This window comes from Erithacus rubecula (genome assembly GCF_903797595.1).
Source record: "Erithacus rubecula genome assembly, chromosome: 19".
Lineage (NCBI taxonomy): Eukaryota > Metazoa > Chordata > Aves > Passeriformes > Muscicapidae > Erithacus > Erithacus rubecula.
In genome coordinates this window covers 6,567,581-6,591,370 of record NC_136671.1, presented here as the reverse complement: position 1 = coordinate 6,591,370, position 23,790 = coordinate 6,567,581, and the positions used below count along the sequence as shown (strand labels likewise).

The window sequence follows — 23,790 nt, the reverse complement described above, 5'->3', positions numbered from 1 at the left end:
GGCACTTGTTTGTGTGTGTGAAAGAGGGAAATCTTAAAACATGCACTTTGCTTGTTACGCTATACTGTTGTGCCTTTAGGTAGGTCACAATGCAAAACGTGATTCATAGCATGTTAAAAGCTAAGCAGATTTTTTTATCGAGTGAAGACCTGTTACCGTACCAATAGCTTAAACCCTAAACACAAGTTCTGCGGGGGGGAGGCGGGAAAGAGCTTTGCTGATTTGTATTAATGGAAATGTTTTAAGGTAAAAAAATCCTGCTTCTAAATGACAGAATATTGACATTGGCTGATTGTAACTTCCTGTGGATCGGGTACTGCAATCTGCTGAATACACTAGTCCTTCAAGGCTCCATAAATTTAGACATATTTTGTTTACAAAATTATGCAGGACTGCATAGTGCAGTAGTAAAATCTGAAATTGTAGTGATTTTAGAAATGTTGCAAGGCACTGCAAGAGAGAAAAAATGCAGCTTTGTATTAAACCTCCTATGGAATAAAAGGAAGACGTTTGTTGTAATAAAGTAATGCAGTGTATGCACGGTGACTGAAGTAATTGCAGGGGCTGGAGAGTTTGGAGTTTGTATGGAAAAAATAACTTGTGAACTATGTTGGGGTCTTCATCCTAGAAGGTATTTGGATGGATGATTCTTAAATTTATTTAAAGCAGCATCTCTGTCAGTTCTTGTCTGAAATACTTAAATTATATGCTCCATTAGGCAAATGGGTTTATCTTCCCATTGCTTGGCTGAAGGAATGCATTAGAAAGGCATGGTTTGTAAGGACAATAGTTTGACTGAATATTTTCACTGCATGGTTTATCCTTGTGTGTTGTTCAGAGATCATAGATTGGATTTTGACATTTGGTGATCTTTATAAAGTGGACTTTGCTTATTTTATTTTTTATGCCATAGTTGCTGTCAACATAGATAACTGAATTTCAAATAATATAACCATACTTTTGACCTGCTATTTGGCTAAAAATAGATGAAAAATAATTTCCTTCTTAGAGTTTCATCTATTAATTCAAAATCTGTGCAAATTATTTCAGAGTCAGAAAGTTTTTAATATTGGAAGAACCAATAAGAGCTACAAATAGAGGGAGTTCCCCATTTTATTGGGTTAGGACACCGCACTAGAAATGGCAAAATTCTTGCCTTTGCTTATACTTCAAATTTTATACAAACTGTAGTTTAGATTAGATATCTTGTCCTGACAACCATCTGTATGCATGTTACAGTTATATAAAACTAAGCTTCTGTACTTGATTTTATGTAATGCAACACGTTATATCTGCAGTGCTTTTGGTGAATCTTGGGTAGTGTCAGAATTGATACACTCCAAGGAAAACCTGTTAGAATTCTTGTGCTACCAGGTTTATAGTTTGTTGCTCTTAATATTTTATTGTGTGAGTATAAATCATTGACACAAACATTGTAGACAAATGCTGTAGCAGCTAAGTGTGATTTTACATTTGGCTTGTGTCTTTCCAGATTAACCATAGTATGACAATATTTTCTCAGGTGTCGGGGCACTTAATAGCCAGCAGAGTTACCTTCAAAGCAGTTAGGTCAAATTTTTTACTTTCTTGTCTGCCTGTACAGAATGTACCTGTGAGCTGCAGCAAGGCAGGTAACCACCTGAGCACCTTAGATAATGAAGTGGCTTTTATTTCCTTCAGCTAACTTGTGTAAAACAAAGCCAGCCCCAAAAAACTGTGGTGCAAGAGTTTTGTTCCCTGTTTGTCCTTTTCACTCCTACCCTTGCATTTCACAGGCCATCCAAAACAAACTGAGAAGCTACTTCTGGTGCAGTCTGCTGAGGTTCTTAGAGGTCTACATTTTCTCCATTGCTTAGATCACATATGTTTTAAATAGTATGTAAGAGAAATAGCTAATTCAAGTGAATACATTTATTTTTGTGACTGGTTTTGTGCAACATTCTAAGAACAGACAGCTTAATTTAGTAATACCCAATCTTTTGAAAGCCTGACAGTCAGCCCTCTGGCATTCACAATTTCAAGTAGCATTTGGTGTGTTGTCTGTAAATGGCTAATCATTTAATAGTAAGTGGACAGCATCTATTACTCATCATTAATTTATTTACAGTGGTCAAACAAAATATTTTGGAGTCCTGATGAGACTCATTGATTGTCACTGTTTCAGGGTAGTCTGACATTTTGACCCACCAAAATAAATGCTTTTCCTGGAATATCAGTTAATTTTATGGATAGAAAATGTATGAGATACACAGTATGAATGTATATATGGGTGGCATTCTTAAATATTTTAACCTTTCGTAGAGAATGCTTTAATTTAGTTAATGAAGCTCATATCTGCTTACTCCTAATTCCTACAAAAAACATGTATTTTCTTACAAAGTTGTCATTACTGGGAGCTTACCATTGTTGGAACAAATGTGCCTTTCTGAAAATAATGAATCTTAACGAGAGTAGTATTATACCCTTGAAGTGACTGGCTTCACTTTTTTTAACAGGTTACTTTATCAAAATCTGTAAAAATTGATAACTGCATTTATATATGTGTGTTTGTATGCATTTATATATATTTTCTTTGTAATTAGATGTTTTTTGTTCCGTATGGATAAACATCTCTGTGCAAGACTTAATGCTCTATAATCAACTGATGTTAAATTACCTTGAGATAAGTTGAGTGGTTTGTGACTGTAGTCAAATATATATTTTGTCTATATATTTAGAAAGAGTAAAATTGTAGTATTTAGATCACAGATTCCAGACTAAGTGGTCCAAGAAGGTATTTCTCATCCACCAGTTGTGTAGTGGTGATGCTGCTGGCAGTATTACAAGGTACTGAGATCCATTGGCAACACATGGGCAGGATTGTTCCTCTGTCCTGCTCTCCGATCTCTATTGCACTGGGAAGACATTTCTGTTCCTGAGCTACATGCAGTATGCTTCATCTCTTCAGATGTCATGGCTTTCTTAGACAATTTGGGATTTTTGTTCCATAAGGTCCTTGACTGGGTTGTCAGAATCTTCTGTGCATGCTTCATTTGATGTTATTTATAGTTATGCTTTTTCTGCATCTCAGAGCACATGCATTTTGTTTCAGAAGCTGCGACAGGGTTTCCATGAGATACTGTGCAGATATACACCAGTGCACCACTAATCTATTAGCTTCTGATTTGTAGGTCAGAGAGGAATTGAGATTTTGCTGTCTAAGCAGTATCACCTCTTTGCTGCTTCAGTGCTTACATGACATCTCAGGTTGGCTGAAAATTAAAAGGACATTGTCAGGGTATCTTCTGCTATTTCATTTTTATTATTTATTTTGTTTGCCTTGTTATTGCTGTCATAAGCCATTAGAAATTTGAAGTCTAGTGCTTTAGCAACAGGCCTTTGTCCTTCAGAACAGGTACTATTTAGCTGCTTATGGTTTATTTAAGAGTTGTGAAGCATTTACTGTCTTCTGAAATGTATTATTAAAGCATTGCAGTTAAACATTGCAAGCAAGAGGGAAGAAGTGAGTAAATCAGTTTGGGGTAAGTCCTGACATCTTGTTGTTGTGGTGAACTCCAAATATTTATTATTTTCCTTATTTCCTTCAGAACCTAGTTATTTGGTGTCTAGAATTAAGCATCAGTGCTTCCTTTGCACTGTTATCCTTGAGAGTGGACTTGGATACTAAGACCTGCATTCTGATTGGATATAGTTGGAATTACCTGATGAAGTAATCTGTGTAAGAATTCTTACAGGTGCAGTGACATTGAATGATTGAGGTGCTGAGCAGTAGCTTTACAGGAGCTGGGCTTTGTGTATCACAAATACCTTTTTTCTGCTCTAAGCTTAGTTACCTTTCCCTTTTATTTCTGCTCTCATTAAAGGAATAATCATGGGGTTTTTTGTACAGAAAAATGTTGCCTTAAATTGTTCCTGCATGAAAATGTCTTTTATTAACTGATCTATATACATTGTAGTGTAAAGTTAGTGAAACTAGACCTACTGTTTCCTGTAATTTAACTGCCTCTTCTTCATCTGCTCTAGTGATGGAAGTTCTACCCTTGAGTTGGAATACCTCCATGGAACCTTTTCATTGCAGTAAATGTTCTTTGTTTAATTCGGGTTATGTAGTGATAAGATTTTAAGTGACTGCTATTCAGACCAGTGATAGAAGTGATGGCACAGACTTTTTACTGGATTATCCTGCTGGTGAGAAGCTGTATTGCAATGTTTCACTATCAGCAGCATCCATGGCTACTGGATTCACAGCTTGATGAGAGCTGAATGTATATAATGATACTGGATAGTCTAATTTTTGCAGGTTTTAAAGGGGAAAATTATAATCTTTTTGACAGTATGCAGAATAGCAAAGCTTGCAGAGATTGCCCAGAGGAAAGCAAATTGCAGAGTGACTTAAAATATAGCTCATAAAGTGCTGACAAACTTGGGGAAGGAGAGTCTCAGATGTGATGCTTAAGTTGGGGTAGCTACAGTGACTTCAGGCATGTCAATTGGATGCCTGATTGAGAAAGTGCAGCACTTCAGCTGTGGATTAAAACAGTGAATACTGATGGACTTCTTTGGAGACTGATCCAGTCTGTGAGGTTGTATCAAGTCTTCTAACTGGCACTTTGTGAACATCTCTCTGCTGAGTGGTAAATATGGGTATTTTATAGAGACTATCTTCCAAAATTAGGAATGTAAAAATTTAAAATAATCTAACATTCCTTCTACAATTCATAATCTGATGCAAGGAAGCTTCAGTCCTGTTCATCAGCAAAATATCAATAACCACTCATAAAAATGATTCAGTTTTGCATAACAGTACATGTATTCTAATGGTCCCAAGGTATTGAGAACTTATTGTATGCACGATCCATAAATTTACAAGTTTTCTAGAATGTTGAAGACACATACTCTTTTGTCCGGAATAAGGATCACATTTGATTTTATTTTATCACTGTAATGTCAAGTGAAGTCTCAAACACAAATCCTGACTTAAACTGGCAGTGTTTTGCTTCTTTGCACCACAGGCTGGGTCATGCCATGCTGGTATAACTTCTCATATTTTTAGGCTGGTTCTTTTTTAATTCAGTGTGACAATACAAGTAGTGAGTTATTGATGGCAGCTAAAGTGAGACCATTATGACTGTAATCAATAACATACCTGCATAGAATAACAACTACTACTGAGGACATATTTTGTATTGATTCAGAAATTTATGCTGTCTCCACTACACCCAGTCTGTTACTTCCATAATTTATGTAATAGAATCTCTACTTTAGAGAAGCTGTTACTAAGTTAAATACCAAGAAATGATGACATATCAAGATGTAAATTACATATTGAAGATTTTACTACAAGCAGAAATAGCACTTGCTAGATTCCTGTGGGTTCTGATTCAGGACCAAGGCACTTCCTTGCTGCAGGCTGGAGGATAATGGAAATGAAAACCGTGTTCCCTCTCCTGAAGCAGTATTTTAGAGGTGGAGGGTAAGGTGCTGTTTTTAATGCAGTATGACGATGGAGGATTACTGAATTGTACAATCCATAAGTCTGAAACCTCTGTAGGTTATAACATTTTTTTTCCTATATTTTATTGTGTTATGTTCCTGCAGGTGATAAACAGTCTTCAGCTTTTACAGAATACTTACTGTGCTGATGATGGGGTTTCTGAATCCCAATCTATGCTCATCTATCTAGTCAAGGAAACAACTATCCCCATTTCACTTATGGTGCCAGAAACCACCTTCCACTGTTTTAGAAGTAGAGAAGCAGTATGTTAATTCTGAGTTTTAGGAACCTTAGCATTTAAGGTTCTGAAGAGCTAATGTTAAGCTGAAGCTTGTTATATGTATAAAAGGAGCATGAGAGAATCTCAGTTACATATATAAATAAATGGATACCTTGGCTGAGACTTCAGTGATCTATTAGGAATTTAGGCCCAAACTCTTAAAGGGATTTAGATACCTAAGGCCTGTTGAATTCCATTCTATTTCTTTACAATATTGTTACTGAAACCAAGGGTTTAGGAATCCTTTTGAAAGCTTAGATCACAGGTGTATAAACTTCCTTGACTTGATTTTTTCAGATTTGTGTGATTGTTAGAGCTTTATGTACAAATAAAGATGGATTAATTTGGTAAGAGATAGTGACATGTATATTTAAATTATTTAACTATTTAAAAAATGCACATACAGATCAATTTAAGAAAAAGGTCATTCTCCACAGACTACCAAACTTAAAGAAGCTCTGAGCATATAACTTGATTTTTGATGTCAGCATATTAGTATTTGTATACATTTGGATTTTAAAGACACACTCATACAATAAACACAAGATTTCCATGGCCTTTCTCACTATCCTTGTTTAAAACTGCTGTTTTGAAGTCATTTAGGACATTCCCAAAACCTGAGAAACAAATTGAGGTATCTACAGCTGTGGAGAGTTTCAAAATACAAAGTTTCCATTTATACTGATGTAAACTGTGTAATTAAGTCCAATCTCCAGTTGAAGTTGTATAATTCAGAGGCTATTGAACATCTACACTTGCTTCAGGCTATCTAGTGGACTATATTGCCCACAATTAAACAGATGAATGCACAAATAAGGATAGGCATCCTTCCAACCAGTTCTAGCTATATTTAGCAAATTCTTCTCGTTTCCCTCTCTGTAGGAGGGTAATGTTGGTAACCTTAACATTGGCCAAGGGAATTGTCAGTGTCTTAAACTCTACTATACAAGGTGTTTTACTTTCCCATGTTGTTTTGACCTTGTATTTGCTCCTTTTCATTAACCATTTATATGTCCTAAATGAAAAATTTGCTTTGCATTGTGCATCTGAATGTAGAAAGAAGTAGAAGGTCGTTCTCTGTGCCACAAGGGATTGGGAAGATCTTTAACTCTGAAATTCATTAAATATATAACCAAGGCAAGGGAGCAATGCAGAGAAATTTCCTTTTTATGGAAACTGAAGGTATATATTCTGTATTTTTTTACGCTATTTTATGTACCACTATTTCAAGAACTATAATAACTCATATTAAAATGCAGTAGCCTTTCTATGTAGTATTGCCTTTAGAAAACACAGAATTGGGCTGAGAGATGTCCTATAATTGGCAATAGACATTTTAAGCATAAATAAGACTATGTATTGGCTTATTATAAATTTTTTTTTTTTTGCACTACAAGCTTACTGCCTATATAATAATGAGTAAATACTGCTGTGTTTTGAAGGTGCAGTGTTTAGCCAAAGAAATTGGCTACTGATCCTGGTAGTGAAAGAACTTAACAGGTGCCAAATGCAGATATGTCTGTCGCAGCAATGCAGTTGGGAAGAGAATGCTGTCAGGCAAGGATTTGGAGTATATGGGATTGAATTGTGTGATTCCACCAGTGGTGCAGACAGCAAGGCCTGAGAGAGAAGCTCTTTAGCCCATGATTTGTTAAAGTAATGCAGGGTATAGTTTTCACAGTACCACAAAAACAGGGAAAGATTAATAAGAAGTACAGGAGAAGCACAACTATATTTTGTGAAAAGAGGTTGAAGTCTAGGGGAAAGCAGCTGGTCTCACACAGGAGGGAGGGATATTTTAAAAGTTGTTTTTTCTTTCATGTGCTAAACCAATATATTTTAAAACTGTAAAAGCTTCAAAAACAGTAATACAGGTAGTATTTCTGTTGTTTCAGAAATGGACAAATCGTGGAGCTTAATCTGTAGGAAAAGTACTGATTTGACAGTTTCTGATTTTGGCTAAATACATAGGGATAAGGTGTGCAGAGATTTCAGAAGCTTTAGTGTCTACATATTAGTTCAACTAAGAAAACCAGAATTTCACATAGTGTCTGGTTTAAATGAGCTGTCTTCTGTCTGTAATCTGTTAAGTATATCTGCATGTACCCATGAGACTGCTATACAGAGGATATAATTATTTTGTTTACCATTTTGAGATTGATGTGAATGGAATCAATACCAGTTACTTTGCTTTTCATTACTGAAGGCATCTGAAATGTTGACCAACCTTATCTTCCTTGTGTCAAATGGATCACAAAGCCCTTATATACACACTCTTTGACCTTCTAGGATATTCTTCAAAGAACTGGCAGGCTTAGCATGTCACTTTTTTCCTCACTTGAAGAAATTAAATCTAATTAGGAGGATCCTACTAATACAATGTAGATACAGATTACAGGTGCACAGAGTGTGGAGAGTCCAGAATGGAAATAACTGTAATGAAGAAGTCAGGGAGGGGGGAGACCCTGAAATAGACTGACTTAATTATCAATCTTGTACTCTAAGAGGCTGTGGTAGCTGATATAAAGCATTTACAGCCATTTGGAAAATTCTATCGGGGAAAAATCACTCAAGGCATTTTCTTTTAGGGAATGTATAATGAGAAAGGTATTATGCACAAATGCAACATTTCCACAATTTTAGTATTAGTGATTAACACCTGATGTTTATTTCCCCCTTCTTTACCCAGGTGTGATTTGACTGGGTACACCTGAATTACTTCAGGGCTTTAAGAGTGGAAGCATGAACAGAATTGACTTTTTCTTGGGAAACCTTTGACATTTCACTGGCTGTTAACATTGTCCTTCCTACAGCAAATGTCACTTGAGACTTTTGTGACAGAGAACAAAAAAAATGCTTGTGCCTGCTTGTCATTTCACATGAAATCAAGTGACTGATTTCTGATTGAAATCTCAAGAACCCTGTGTTCATACAAGTTTCTCACAGATCCCCTCTGAAAAACTGATTTTTGAACATAGTTTTTGAGGCAAGGAGTATTAGTAGTAGATTATCTGAGAAGCTGTTTAAAATACCTTTGATACTATGAAATTGAAAGCAACTTACTGAGTATGTACAAGACAAAATCCAACTGGTTTAAAGTAGTTATCATATCTGGGACTAAAAACAATGTGTGCTTGTTTTGCGTGTCCTTGTGTGACTGGGGAATTTAGAGCAGTCATTGGAAGATGAAGGAATCCAACTCTCTGCATTATTGGACCCAGAGGCCATACTGTGTGATTACTAATGCATGCAGGCATGGTCAATAAATTTCATGGTTATACATCTCATTGTCATTTTTGGAGCTCATTGATTTAAGCAGCTTGTGCTGATTAAGAATATTACAACAGGCAGCACAGCTTCATAGGCTGACAGGTACAAAGTGGAGGAGTGTTATTTCAGTCAAAAACTGAGGAAAATTTTGATGTTAAGTGTGAAATGAATGCTAGACCAAGTTGGCCAGTAATTGTAGCAATCATGTTCCTGGAGATTTTCAAAACCTGACTGGAAAAGATCCTGTGCAACTTGCTCAAATTGACTCTAGCAGGAGAGTTGCCAGGTGATATCCATGGGTCTTTCCAGTCTCACTGTTCTGTGTCTGCTGTGAAAAACCAGAAAGTAGTTCCAGGGTTGCAAGACAATCTCCCTTTATGTTTCTCACCAGTGGGGATAAGGCAGCAGTGAATTTCCCTTTGCCTGTGCTGGCTGTGAAGAGGGAGCTGGATGGACAGAGCTGAGTCAGGCTGGGATGTGGCTGCAGGTCTGAGGACATCATTAGCAGCTGCATTTATGAGACTGCAGTTCATTGTTTTTAACCAACTTGGTTCTATCTATTTAAATTAAAATTTAAGAACAAGCTTCTGCCATTACTGCAATGAAGAATTTTAAGTGGTTTATTCAAATGTAATGCTTCTACTGTCAATTTATACAGCTGGCTTCAAAGCATATTGACTTACATTGAATATAATCTTCTAATGAGTTTTGTTTTTGCCAGAAGATACGTTTCTTCCATTATATGTATTCTTCCATATTTGTTTGCTTTTATTTTGTACTTTATAAGTAATATTTGCAATTACTTTTCTACAGTGCCATATTGGTAACAGCAGCAGGAAACCATAGTTAGCTCAGCTGGAGCATTTTGGCCTCTGGAGTTTTTGTTACTGCATTCAGAGTAAGAAATAACTGCCTGCTTATCTTTGTGGCATTTGGATACTCTCATCCCCTTTTTTGTTCAATATTTCTTTATTGGAAATTAGGACAGCTGGTAGGAATAGTAAATCCAAATTGATTGTAACAGATATTGTCTGACATTGGCATGTCTGTAACTAGGAAGATGAAAACAATGTGCAGTAAATATTTTGGACAAGCTGAAAGAAGTTTCTAAAATAATTCATAATTGTCTTGCCTGCTAGACTGGATAAACAAAGTGAAAATTATTTCCTTTTATTTGTGCACATTTTTGAAGAGCCACAGAATTGCTGTGATGGTGCATTGAGCTGTGTGTCTGCTCAGTGCTTTTGTGGACATATTTCATGTTAGCTGTAACTTCTGTCAGAGCAATGTTCCTGTGGGGGATATGTCCTGTGGCAGTTGTGGGACTGGGAGAGCTGTGCTCAGTTTGCACCTCAACAACTGGTCTGCATTAAAGCACCTTGAAGACATATTTGTAATATTAAAATAAAGGTGCTTAGCCTTTGTTCAAATCCTGTCTCTCTGGAAGCAGGTTACCTAATGTGCATGTTTTACTTATCTTGTGGGGACAAAGCCTGAGCTGTTAAATTTGTGGCAGCAAAACGAAACAATTTTTGAACCAAGTCATCATTTTCAGCATCAATAGAAGGTGATGCCCTTGTCAGCTGGCATTGGTTCAGCATAAGGTTCCAGTCAGAATTGGCTGCATTATGCTTAGAGCTGCTTTTTAAGAGACCTTCACCCTTCACTCTGTTTGGAGCTGCTGCCACGGTGGATCTGTTGAATATTTATAAGAAACTATTACGAGACTCCTTCCTGCCGTCAGTGCAGACTCGTTAGTTCTCGTCTGGCAGAATGGAGCTTGTTCAAGCTCATGACAGACTCTACTCCCATCATTTCTCCTCTGCTTACTGTTGTGTGTTAAGGCATGATACTGATTGAAGTTCAAAACACAGCTCCACTTGTACTACTACGGTAGTTTCAAGGTTGGCTTGGTTCCTGAGAAGTTCAGACCTTGTGGGACCTGGAGTTTGGCAGACTAAACTTTTTAAACGAGGTTATGAGTGAAGGCTGGAAAGCTTGTTCTCTTGCTCTGCTGCTTGACTTAACTAATGTTTTACTCAGCTGTGTACAGAGATATTCAAAATCACACTGAATCCACACCCCTGGCAATTTTAAGAATATGACTTTGCAAAAAGTTAGGAATCTGTTTTAATAGCAGGTGATCTCATGAAAAATTTTTACGGTACACTTGAATTTCTCTTCCCATGAACATCTTCAAATGCTGGAAAGAGATGAATTTTTAATCAAATGTAAATTACCAGAACGTCAAACACACTTTTTGAGCAAAGTGGCTCATAAAAGAGAAAAAGTTATAGCATACATAAATGTAAGTTACGGATAATTATAATTTCTTCCTGAACTCTTCTTAGGTCTTACAGGCATGTGTAGGTAGCAAGGTGTCCAGATATGTAGCTCAAGTGGCATCTTTATTTATTAAAAACTTAAATTAAATCAGCTTACTGTCAACTTCTGTTTTTCTTACATCATTATTAAGAAATTCACTGATTATTTACTTTTATAGCAGGCCACAATTTTCTGCTTGTTATGAGAGTAGAAGCTTTTAAAATGGCTGATACAGGATTGACATATTGAATTAAAAATAGTTTTAGAAGTGCAGTTTAGGATTTGTTGCTATGTTTTAAATCTAATCAAGCTACTAGTGGTGTTTTTTAATATGTAGTATTATCATACTGATGTCTGTTTAATATTGTTTCTGATTATTATTATAACTGTGTTTCTTTTGGTTTAGAGGAAATTGTGTGTTCATTTTTTTCTTTGGGAAAATGTTTTTAAAAGGGCAAGCATTGGCAAGATTTTGCTTCTGACTTCTGGCTTGAATTGCTCATCAGGCAAAGTCTGAATTACTAATAAAAATGAAACTTTTGAGGAAAATTCTTGCCTGAGGTTGGATTTGTACTGATTCAACACATTTTTTATGATTAGACCATCTCCCTCAGTGCTGTTTCTGGAACAATGTGACCCTTTTAATGAATTTTATTTTGTGACAAACTGAATTTCCGTGTACGTGCTCTACTTGCTTGTGTGTTTGTGATGTCGTTTCTCCTTTGTTCTGCAGCTCTTAAAAGCATTTACTTATCCGAGCTGAAGATAAATAAAGCATCCTGTTATTAATTAGCTAGATTTGCATTGTGTCATCCTAAAGGTCCTGGAATTACTGTCGAGACATAGCGTTGTCTTACTATGCGTAAATTGTGAAATGAAACATAAAATTTACTGTGAAAGGTGTTGGCACCTGGGAAGAAGATACAGATTTTGGGAGGCAGCCAAATACTGACTTGCTTATGAGAATCAGGGAACAAACCCCAAAGTCTTCCTTTGTAAAAACAGTCTGCAGGTAGTTGTGTTTGTGTTTTCTAGAACACTGAAAAATCAGTTTCTCAGATATAAGAAGCTATTTTTCCCACTGAGTTCACACACATACTTTGTGGATGAGTGTTAGTTTTCTCTGGTGTTAATGGGCTCAGGTGAGGCTTTGTGGTTGAGCACTCTTCATCCAGAACAGTCACCCCCCGCAACAAAACAACCCCTAATTATTTGTGAGATTCGTTACTTAAATTGCTGCTGTAAATCCCTCTCAGTGTGACTTTATGACTCAAAGCTTTAAATCGAAACTTTTCCATGTAGTAGAGCATTCCAATCAGATAGACCCTTTAGCCTTGAACTCTGATTTTGGGAAGTAGGAACTCTAGAGACTGATGAAAGCTTTGACTTCGGCTGTTTTGAACTAGGGATGGCAGTGAGGTTTTGGCAGGTGTTTGGGCTGTGAACTGTATAGGAAGTAACCTCATTCCTCAGGTCAACAAGCCATTAGCTACACTAGTTGCAGAGTTTATTCAGAGTTTGATCTGCCTCTTATGTTTTCCAGGGATATCCATAACTGAATTGTGCTTTATGAGCAAGGGGAGGGGCCTAACAACTCGCCTGAAAGGGTGGTAAGAGTTGACAAAATTTTTTACATGTATTTGTGTTTTTCATTATTATATGTTTTTGTGTGTATGAAATCTAGAAAGCAAAATTGTCTGTGACAGTAAATAGAAAGTTAAAAAAAGTAGCAGTCTCACAGTTGACATTTGTTAGCCAGCAATACAGTGATAAAAGGCTAAATTCTTTTTATAGTAATAGCCTGTAATGACCTTTCTCTCAAACAGAAGGACTTTTGAACTGAGTATGGCTAAAATATGCAAGAGTTTGAATTAGCCTGCTTGGAATACCAAATCACCAAATAAAAACAAATGTTTGTTATAATCAAAATGTAGAATAATCAACTGCATATAATGTAGCTAATAATAAAGCTTCCAAAACTTTATAAATGGGCCTTGTCAGGATGTTTTGTTCTGCTGCTGTCAGAGGTGAGCTGACTTCCCACCTCCTGACTGCCCTTTCTCAGCCCCTCAGTTTTGTGTTCAGCTGTACAGAGAGATTTCACTTGGTGTTCTGAGAGCTCTGTGTGGCATGGGAATGTGGCACAGTTCTGGACTCAGTGGTTATCTCCAGGCATGGTGGGGTGTGGGTCTTGCTGCCCCAGGGCCTCCCTGCTGTAAGAGAAGGGCCCTTGGCAGAGCAGCACAATCAACATAGGCAAAGAACAAACACTTTATTAATTTCTATTACTTTCACTGATCTGAGAAGTTATTCCTGAGACCTAACCAGACAGAAGCTTCCTTACACAAGGAAAAGTAATTTGCATTGGTATAAAGGAATATAATTTAAAAAAAACCCTGGTCTCTTAAATGAGTATGTAATGAGTAAGTACAGAATATGGCTGTACTTGCTAAATGAATAAAAATGATTGAATAATTCAATCTTCTAAAAGTTTTCATTTCTTTTTATTAGTCTCCTTTTAAATTTTTTTTAGGGAAAGGAGATTTTTGAGTAAAGGTGGGAATACAGTTTCCACATGTACAAGCAGAACTGAAAACTAGTTCTGAATATCCTATGCAGTAGGGAAGAGGTGGGAGATTTCTTAGGGGATTTTTCACTATGATAGTCAGCCTGAGGTGAGATTTGTATTTCAGCAAAGTATTTAGAGCAAAAGAAAATTATTGTAGGGGTAAAAGGGAATAGAGGAATGTTGTTACCTTTCACCCAGCAGCCTCACTATTTGTTCAAAATTATGTAAAAAGGCATTCAATTGAAATGCTGTTTGTAGAGACACGACAAACATGTATCTGTTTTTATTCTACTGTATATTTGTGAAGGAAAGGAATGTACAGCTTTGAAAACCTTCCTGCTTTTTATATTCTGAAATTCAAACAGTACTAATTGTCCTATCATTACCAAAGGGCTTTTTTTACAGAGTTCATGTCTAAGACTGATTTCTTGTTTCAGAAGTGGGGTATTCTCTGTATTCCTTTTAAAGTGTATGTCACCCTTAATCAGGAGAGCCATACATTTTCAGAATGATGGTGCTTTCAATTTATTGCTTGTCAGCCCTGAAGAATGCTAGTCATTTTCTTTACAAGTGCAACTCATTGACTGAGACTGCTAACTTATAAAGCAATTTTAGGTTTATTTTGATTGGTTATTGGTTTGTGGCTTTTAATGATGAGATTGAATTGCATTTCTGTGCAATTGACATTGTGGTGGAAAATCTGTAAAGTTGGAGCATTTGGTACTGCTCTTACTCCCACTGAGGTCAGCAGTAGCATTTCTGTGGCTTTCAGTGGGAGTAACATTATACTGTCTGAATGCAAAGACTTTTCTTTCAAAAAACACTTAAAATAGCCTGCTTTAGTTAGGGTTACATGAAAACTAAGTAACTATTGTACTACTTGTTTATGGAAGAAAAAAAAAAGATATTTCCAAAGTAACAGAGAAGTTGTAACCATTTCTGTAGTGCCAGCATATTGGGTTTTTTAATAACTACAGCTCTGGAAGTCATTGCACCACAAAAATTGGTTATCTAGAATGGTTTTGATTATATCCTCCAGTGTGTTGTGTTATATTGTCTGTGGGAGTAGGTTTGAGCACATCTACTGAGTGCTTTCTCACAAGGCAGGGAGTGTTGCAGAATGAATCTTTGCACGTAAGGATTCATGAAAACAGGGAATCTGGATTGGAGAGGAAGCATCATCTCCTGAATGAATGTGTATTAGTTCTCAACTTTTAATAAAAGTGAATTATTATCTGTGGCATTTTCACTGATGTCGTTTAAGAAAAAGGTTATTTTCTATAAAGGGGAACATATCAAAAATTGAGATACTGTGTTTGCTATGCAATAACTGTCTTAAGACTTTTTTTAAGCCCGTCTCTGAAGATGCTATTACAAGTGAACTTGGCATAAAAGCTTCTAGCCCGTAGTTGCCAAGAAATGATTTCTTAAACATTAAAAATAAGTGCCTTTTCAGAAATTAATACTAAATAGTCATTTCAAGAACTGTAGTTGAGTGATTTTAATGGTCAGTTTTGCTTGCAGTAGGCAAAATGAAGTTGACTTGATTTGAAATGTGTTCCTGGGTTCTGAAATCAGGCTGCCAGATTTCAGACCTCAGCCATCCAGAATGAGTGTTTTTAAGCTGTTAGGAACTTTTTCTTTTTTTTTTTTTTGTAATTAGTTTTCTTTTCCTAATTCATTGCTTGTAGATTTATGGCTGGTTATTTTGGGTTTCTGCCGTATTTTCTGGAATGATCAACAGTGATGAATTAATCTTAATTGATGGATTACTATACATTAATCAAACTTTTCCTTAATGTGCTTGATATTTCTTGCAAGTAAGCTATTTTTTGAAAACATTTTCTGTAGTTAAGTTTATTAAATTAAGACGAGCAAATAAGAGTGTCTGTCACATATGGGAAGCACAAGATATGACCCAAATACTTAAATTACCCAAAGTTAGCATTTTGTATAATAAGTATTTGCAGCACAAACAAATCTGAAATGAATAATTTCAGAAAGGAATTTCCCCTCCATAGAGTACATTACATGTAGATCTTAATTAGGGATTTTTCATCTCTTGGAGACTCTTGGAGATTATTTTTATCTGGTTTATTTGATGACAAGTCAATTTATCTCAAATGGGAATTTTTACTATTGTCTCTGCATGACATGGTTTACAAACTAATTCTGACTCTGTGTTGTGTGCCTGAGAATTTACCTCTACAAGATTATCTTTAGTTAATGATCATACAAGCTTTCCAGAATTGCTGCTGGTTTCTAATTTTGCCTTGTTGTCGACACCACTGTAGTACCTTTAGTGGTATTGAATAGATACAAAAAAGTATACTGAATTCTTATGTACCATATGCATGGATTTAATAAATGATAATTTAGGGAGCATCAGAACTACTGAAATACTGATTACTGAATCAGGAAGATATTTTTGTAGTTTTTTGCACCAAATTTTTAACGTGTCTGTAGTAGGATTTCATTGAGTTGCCTGGCTAAGGTTGGCCTTAGAAGTGTGTATGATCCATCATTGTGTGCTGCCCTGCTTTCTGCTTCATGGCCTGGAGAAAGCCTGCATCATCTGAAATGCATTAGTATTCAAAACCTGGATGCTTTTCTGGACTCAAAGGACTGATAATCTGCATTTGGGATATGCATGTGGAAACATTCTAATGTACACCTATCAATGAAGCTTTACCTCTTTGCACACATTAGTATTGAAAACAAATATGTAACTTTTGATCCTTGTGATCTAACTACCAGTGTTTGTATTCTGGTCAAACATGTGATGCAACTCCTCTGTCATATCTTTGCTGACATATTCCTAGATGCCATACCAGATTTCCCCATATGGATCCAATAAGGAGATGATAAGTTTAGAATTTAATCTGTACTTGCATAGCAAGAGTCATGGTAGGCTTTCTTAATATTCATTCAGTGTTCCTAGAAACACCTCCAGCAAGATAGGGTAAGATGGGCACAGTCTATTAAAACTACAGTGAATAAAACTTTTAAGACCCAATCTCTTGATTTACATTTCTTACAGCAATAACTCTGCAGAATTGTCATTAATATTAGACAAATTTTCTCCATTTATTTGGATCCATTAAAGGCCTTTCAAAGTGGATAAAGGAAACTTCGATGATGAAAATAGTAAAAAAAATATAAAGCATTATCTTAGAAAAATGTTACAATACCTGTTCCTTAGTAAGCCTCCCCTTAGAATCATATCCTCACAGAAGAGCTAGAGATGGAATTGAAATGTAGCCAGTTTAGCTGCTGCACCATCCCATAGTGACTTTTAAACTTTTTCTTCAGGTGTACAAAAGTATACTTTGTAAAAGAGGACATGAAGTTTTATTTGACTTTGGGCTATTTTCTTGATCACTTGTACTTTCAGTATTATTCTTCCATTGTAAACTTCCAGGTCTTATGGTAAGCACTGATTTTTTTTTTTTTTTTTTTCCTTTCCTATAAAGCTATAAAGCTATAAAGCTTTATATGGTGGATAAATTGGTGTTGGACTTCAACAGGGATGTACATGTAACAAGTCTTCTGAAACTGATTTCGAACTTTGCTGTAGAAGTGTGTTGGAAAATGTCAGGAAGAATTTTGTGAGACTTTTTTATCTTGCACAACTTAAATAAAGGGTCTTCCTGTTTAAAGAAGGAAGATTTGACTTCACTGAATTTTGGGATAGGTTGTAAAATACCTACATAGTGAGGTCAAGAGCATTTAGACTCTAATAAAGCAGTCCCCTTTCCATTCTAGATTTAAAGTTGATTTTTTTCTCCATCTGGAGGGTTAGGCATGAGCAACTGCAGAGATGTGTTGTCGCATGAGAGTTCTGGCAGGGATTGTTTCCCTGGAATGATGCATTCAGGAACAGAAGTGAAACGTGCCCTGATCTGTCTCAGAAGCTTAAAGCATCACTTGTTCCTCCTCTCCTTCCTGACTGGAATTCCAGTAATTGTTGTAGCTTTAGCATCGCCCACATCAGCAGAAAGGAAGGTTTTGTTTCTTGCCACTGCTCCCTGCCACTGCCAAGATGGACCTCAGGCATTTTTGACTGGGGTTATGAGGGCATATTTATCTCATTAAAATGATCATTATCATATCCTTTTGTTGACATTATCTTCAGCATGTTCTTTCTTTTAATTAAATTGCAGCTTATTGTATGGCAATTCTTTTGCTTTCCTGAAGTATTTCTTCTCCTTAAGATAGATATCTGTACAGAATCTGAACTGACAGCTGACAGAAGATTGACTTCATAATGCTGTAATGGATTGCAGTACTTCTTGTTTTGAGTATTTCTTCTCTTGGCACTAGGCATTTGTGAGAATATTTGCTGGGAATTTTTTTCACAATTTCTATATGCATGTATAGGATGATATTTTGACACAAAGATGTAACACTTCATTTAGTGACAAAGAAAATTTTCAGCATTCTTGGAGGAAGTTTGTATGTTTGATAGTTGCACGTCACTCTCAGGGTATTTATAGATACAGGGGGCAGCACAAAGATTAAATGTTTTCCAGAATGTGTTAATGCAGTATTATATCTTCAAGAAGTTTTTTTCTAATGGAACTGAGTTTAGAAGTATGTTTGAAAACAGCCTTGTCACACGTCATCAAGGTCAGAAGGGAGAGAAAGCAGACATTTTAATGTTCCAACTAAGTTTTGTGGAAGGACTGTAGAATATTAGTGCTTGCTAACCAGTGAACTAGTCTCTTAATGCCTCTTGAACAGTTCTGCTGTAGAGATGATGCAGTTTATCTGTTCCATGGAATTTTGAGCTTACACTGCTTGGGACTTGAAGGTTAAACTTTCAGGTACTGTAGTTGATAAAAACAATGATTTATTATGAAGCCCAAGTGGCATCGAGTGAAAGCCTGGTGTGCAAGGTGTGGAAAAGTCCCCAACTGAGGTTGGGAGTGTGGTGGCTATACTTGGAAATTCTGATTGTTGATGTAGTGCAGAACAGTGGTTCATTCTTGCTATTTGTATACAATGGAAGGGTTTTTGGCATTTTTATCATGGTTCTCTGCCATCAGTTCTGGAGAAATATGAACAATTGGTTCCATGTTGTAGCAGCTCATTAGGTGGTGAATACAGTTCATTCCTTGGAGCTTTAGAGCACCTTTTTATATTTCAAATAAAAATCCAGCTGAAAAACACTTTACTGAGAGCACTGAACTTAATAAACACTATCATTGCATGCTTCTGCATTTAGTAACTTTAGCTTATTACTTACAGTTTTGGGAAGCTGGCATGCATGTCGGTAGCATTCAGCTGTTTATTAAAAAACACATAAATAAGTAAACATCAGTTAGACTAGTATTATTCCCCCTAATCTGGAGGTATGCAGCCTCATCAAAAGCAGACTTTCAGACCCTATGTGTGCCAGTGACATTGAGGGATAATGCTGCTTTGTATTCTTATAACTTGAAACAGAATTATACTAATTTATTGGATTCATTCCAGTCTTAAACCGCTGTAGAAGCATTATATTGTTCTGTAAACCCTTTCTGCCAGCAGGTGGAAATACATATACAACTCATCCTTTGACTTATGTCTTTCATTGGCTGATGTTTCTCTCCCAATCACTGAAGCTGAAGGTTAGTGAAAATCCTGTTTAAAATTTCAACACAGATTAATCTTGCTGTGCCAAAACTTGCAAGTTCTTCTCTCTAACAGAAACTGGAGAGTCTAGACTCTGTGAAAGGTAGGAGTACTGGAGCAGTGTTCTTTATTACCCACTACAGGTAATTAAAGGCTGTAAACATTGGTTAAGATGTTTGTGGTATGTTTCTGGAATGATTTTTTTGTGGAATGGAGTTCCTCCGTTGACCTTGGGACTGCTTTATTGCAGTAAATATTGTGGTATAGTACTAAGCACAGTCTTGGCTAATGAGTTTGTGGTTGACACAAAGCTTCTCTGGCTTTTCATGGCAATCTTTGCTGTTTGGAATTAAGAACTAGTCATACTATTCTGGCACAATGGGACATTTAATTGAAAATAACATCACAGAAGTAATTTTTCTGTTAGAGTTCACATGAGATCTGAATTAGATCTTACCTTTGTATTTGAGATTGAAATTCTGTACTATTTCCATTACTATATAAATATTATATAGTAAAGAGTTGCTATTATTTTTGCCATTTCAATGGAAATTCAGACTTGCAGGTCAAGCAGAGTTGTGGGATAATAAGCTTGACAAGGCACTGCATGAGATACTGTTTTAAAGTTTTTAAATACTAAAAGACTGAGGAAGACTGTATATAAGTCAAGAAAGGAGAAGACCTTAGAGGCATTGATACTTGAGGTTCAGAAGGCAAATTCTAGAAAGAATTTTGGAAGGCATGGACTCTGTAGCTGGATGATGGAGTACATGTCTGGAGTTATAAAATAGCTAAAATAGCTGTTTATTTTTATTGAAAGTGGTAACATTTGTAATACAGCATTCAGGTGGTACTGAAGCTACATCGAAGGAAGCTAAATAAGAAAATCCATGGGTTTTTGAAGATACCATTCTACATTTCTTTACTGTCTTTAATCTTACCTGAAGGTGAATTCTCAAATGTGGGAGAACTTGCGAGCCCATATTGTGTTAGGCAGCTTAGATGCTGAGCAAACTATTGCCTGTACTCAGTGGTGGTCATGATGTTTGTGGGCTGGAAGGCAGGAGTTACAGACAAACTTGGAGCATGTGGAAAAAAATATCTTCAGTCACAATGGAATTTGTCAAGCAGACACAGATATGCCATGGAATTTTTCATACTTGCTAATGGCTAATGGACTGTCTGGCAGCTTGATTTAAGTAGGAAAATGCTTGCCTAACTTTTTTCTGTATAGCATCACATGAGGTGAGAGCATTGCTGCATCATCCGGTGTTTTTGGGATGTTACACTGAGAGCTGATCCCACCCTGATTAACTTCTGAGAACAGGCAGCTCACAGCATAACAATCCTCTTTTTTTAAAATTTATTTTCCACTCTTCTTTCCTGATTGATTAATATTACAGCTATTTTTGCCTGAAACACAGAATTATTTCTCTGTGCAGCTCTCATTAAGAGATCCAAAGGGTTTCTTGTCAAGTATACCACAATTAAATAGGAAAAGGTTATCTGGCCTGAGAACTCATTTAAAATGAAGAGAATAAGAATATTTTCTCTTTTTTTTTTTCTCTGAATAATAGCATGCAGAGATTACATTTTGCATCTTGGTCCAAAATCCAATCAATTCTTTTTATTTCTGTATGTAGTGTAATTCTTTGGCATTTGAAGAAGATGGCCCTGGAAAACAGTGCATATGGGTTGGGTTTTTTTCTTTCTATAAGCAAGTTATTTTGATGTAATGAATAGAAGCCCATCCTCTGTCTGAAAGAGTTGATCAAATGTGAATTTAATAACCAGACTGTATTAAAGTCTGTGACTAAAATGGTAAATGTTAATATGATTCATTCAAAACCGTAGGTATAAAATACAGTAGATAAAAATTTATCTTGGACCACTAAAGTCAAGTTAATTGGAAGAAGGACAGTGCAGGAGCGGGTGGCATTTTGGTTTGTCATGTTGTGACCACAGGGTGTTACAGAATAGTTTGAGTTTGTTAAGAGGCAGATTTTGCTGGAAGGGATAAATGCAGGATTGTGTTTTGTCAATTTCTAATAGGAGTGGAATTTCATTAGCACTACTATTCATTTGTGTTGTGGGAGGAAGAGTAAAATAGATTCTCATTGACTTAAAATGTCACTGTCAATTGTAGCTGCTGGAATTCTCTGCAGTTTGTTGGCTGAGCATATGAAAGAAAATAGGACTATGGGTCAGCCATGTTCAATCTAATTAGGATCTATGAAGTTATGTGTGGGTTTACACATTTGTGGGTTTTGTTGTTGTAGTTGTATAACATTGTGCTTTTGTCTTTTCTTCTAACACCCACCTGCTCTTTGCTTTCTGCTAGTGCTTCATATTTGTTTCTGAAATGCAAACTGTCCTCTTGATTGCAGAAGCATAATTTGTTGTGCTTGTACTTCATACCTTTCTGTCCCTGATCTCTTGGAAAGTCCCTGACATTTCTTTGCTTGGTCTACCCAACATCATGCTTACATGATTTTCTTGTCCCACTGCTGACAGTCATTTCTTCAGCATTTTTCTCAAACTTGTGTTTATCTTCTCCTTCGAAGAGCTGTATGACAAATTGGTGTATCCTTATTTCTCTCTTCACACTCATTCTTCTTTTCTCTTTTTCTAAGCTGTGTTCTTGTCAGAAATTTCAGAATACTTCTTACAGGGCAGCCTTTGAAATCAAAGTCTGCATACTGGCAGGAAGATGTATGTGATTGCTTTTTGCTTTGGCTTAAACAGAATTTCCATATTTGCCAGTTTCAAACACATAGACTTGCAAGCTGGCTACTTAATGTTAAACTTACCAAAATAAGTTTTCTTACCTTCTTTTGTTTTGGTGTATACTTAGTAAAGATTACTAGAAAATTCTGTCCTCCCTGCTCAAAGTGACAGGTGATATGGATACAGAATTTCCTGCTAGCTGTTATGAACAGCTTTCAAATTATGGCTGTCAAGAAATTCTGTATTAGCACGCAGTGAAGTGACTTGAAAACAAAGCAAATGAATTTAGAAATACCTGTTGTTAATCATGTGTTCAGAAATATCACATTAGCTGAAAATCTGAAAACTTCAGCTTCTTGTGACTTTTTGGTCCAGTAACTTGTGAAGATAGTGCCATTGTCTTTCAATCATTTTCTATATCTTAAAAAAAAAGAAAATTGTGTGAAGAAGGGCTTTCATTTATAGATGATCAGTTTCCCCATCAGATTTGTAATAATGGCTTTATTTTTTCCTGATTTTCTTGCAAAATTTTAAACCTGAAGAATAACTGCCTACATTCCCTCTTCTAATAACCTCAAAGGCAGTTATATTGCATGGAAAGGTTTCATTGTTTGTTCTCTGATGTTTTTAAAGTTCCTGTCATTGATGTTCACTACAAATATTGAAGACCTCATCTTTACATGTCTTTGAGGAAAAATGAGGTGTCCCTGCAAACACTTGGTACTTCCTCTTTGGTTCAGAGAGAAAAGTTTGATGTCTTTATAAGAGCCATTGGTAATGATGGTGTGTTCAACAGGGAGGGTTATTTCTCCAATTCCAAAAGAGTACATGTTAGACATAAACAATTACAAATACAAGTATTGTTAATCCCCCAACTGTTCTGTAGTAGGCAAAGCCTAGCACTTCCTTTTTAAAATATGGCTTTAGTTGAACTACTGCTTCTCAAAATATTTCCACTTATCTCTGAAGTCATAATTATGGTGTTCATCATATTTGAATATAATTGCTGCACTTTGCATTCTGTTCATGTCATAGGACTTCAGTAAGGAATTAATTTCAGCTATTGCTTTCTTGCCTACTGAAATCTGAACATTGGACTTCATCTCCTTTGTTTTTTTCAGTTACAGTGTAATGTTTGTAATGAGACTGTCTCAGGCATAGAGTATTGCTCTAAAATGGAACTAGACATTTTAAAAATCATAAGTAAATATAATGTAGGTAGTCATAGGTGGTTATCGGGTGCACAGAGATTTCTGGAACATTTCCATGTTAATCCTATTGTAGACAAACTCTCCTAATTTCATCTCTTTTGAGAAAAATATTATTTCTATATAACAAGACTTTACTTAACAGTCGAGTGTTTGAGGTGCTCTGCTTTACAAAAGGTGTTGCTGGGTAGTTACAAATACTTATTTTACTTATTCCAATATTAATGAGTAGAACAGACCAGTAATAAACACATGCCTCTCTCACATGTCCTGAAAGAATTAAAACACTCAAAACAGAAAT

General features: G+C 36.1%; 1 protein-coding gene across 1 annotated transcript in view; it reads left to right on the top strand.

Annotated features, from left to right (window-relative positions):
- The window catches only part of ARVCF (ARVCF delta catenin family member), a 245,823-nt gene that overhangs the window by 895 nt on the left and 221,138 nt on the right, over positions 1-23,790 (top strand). The window lies entirely within an intron of this gene.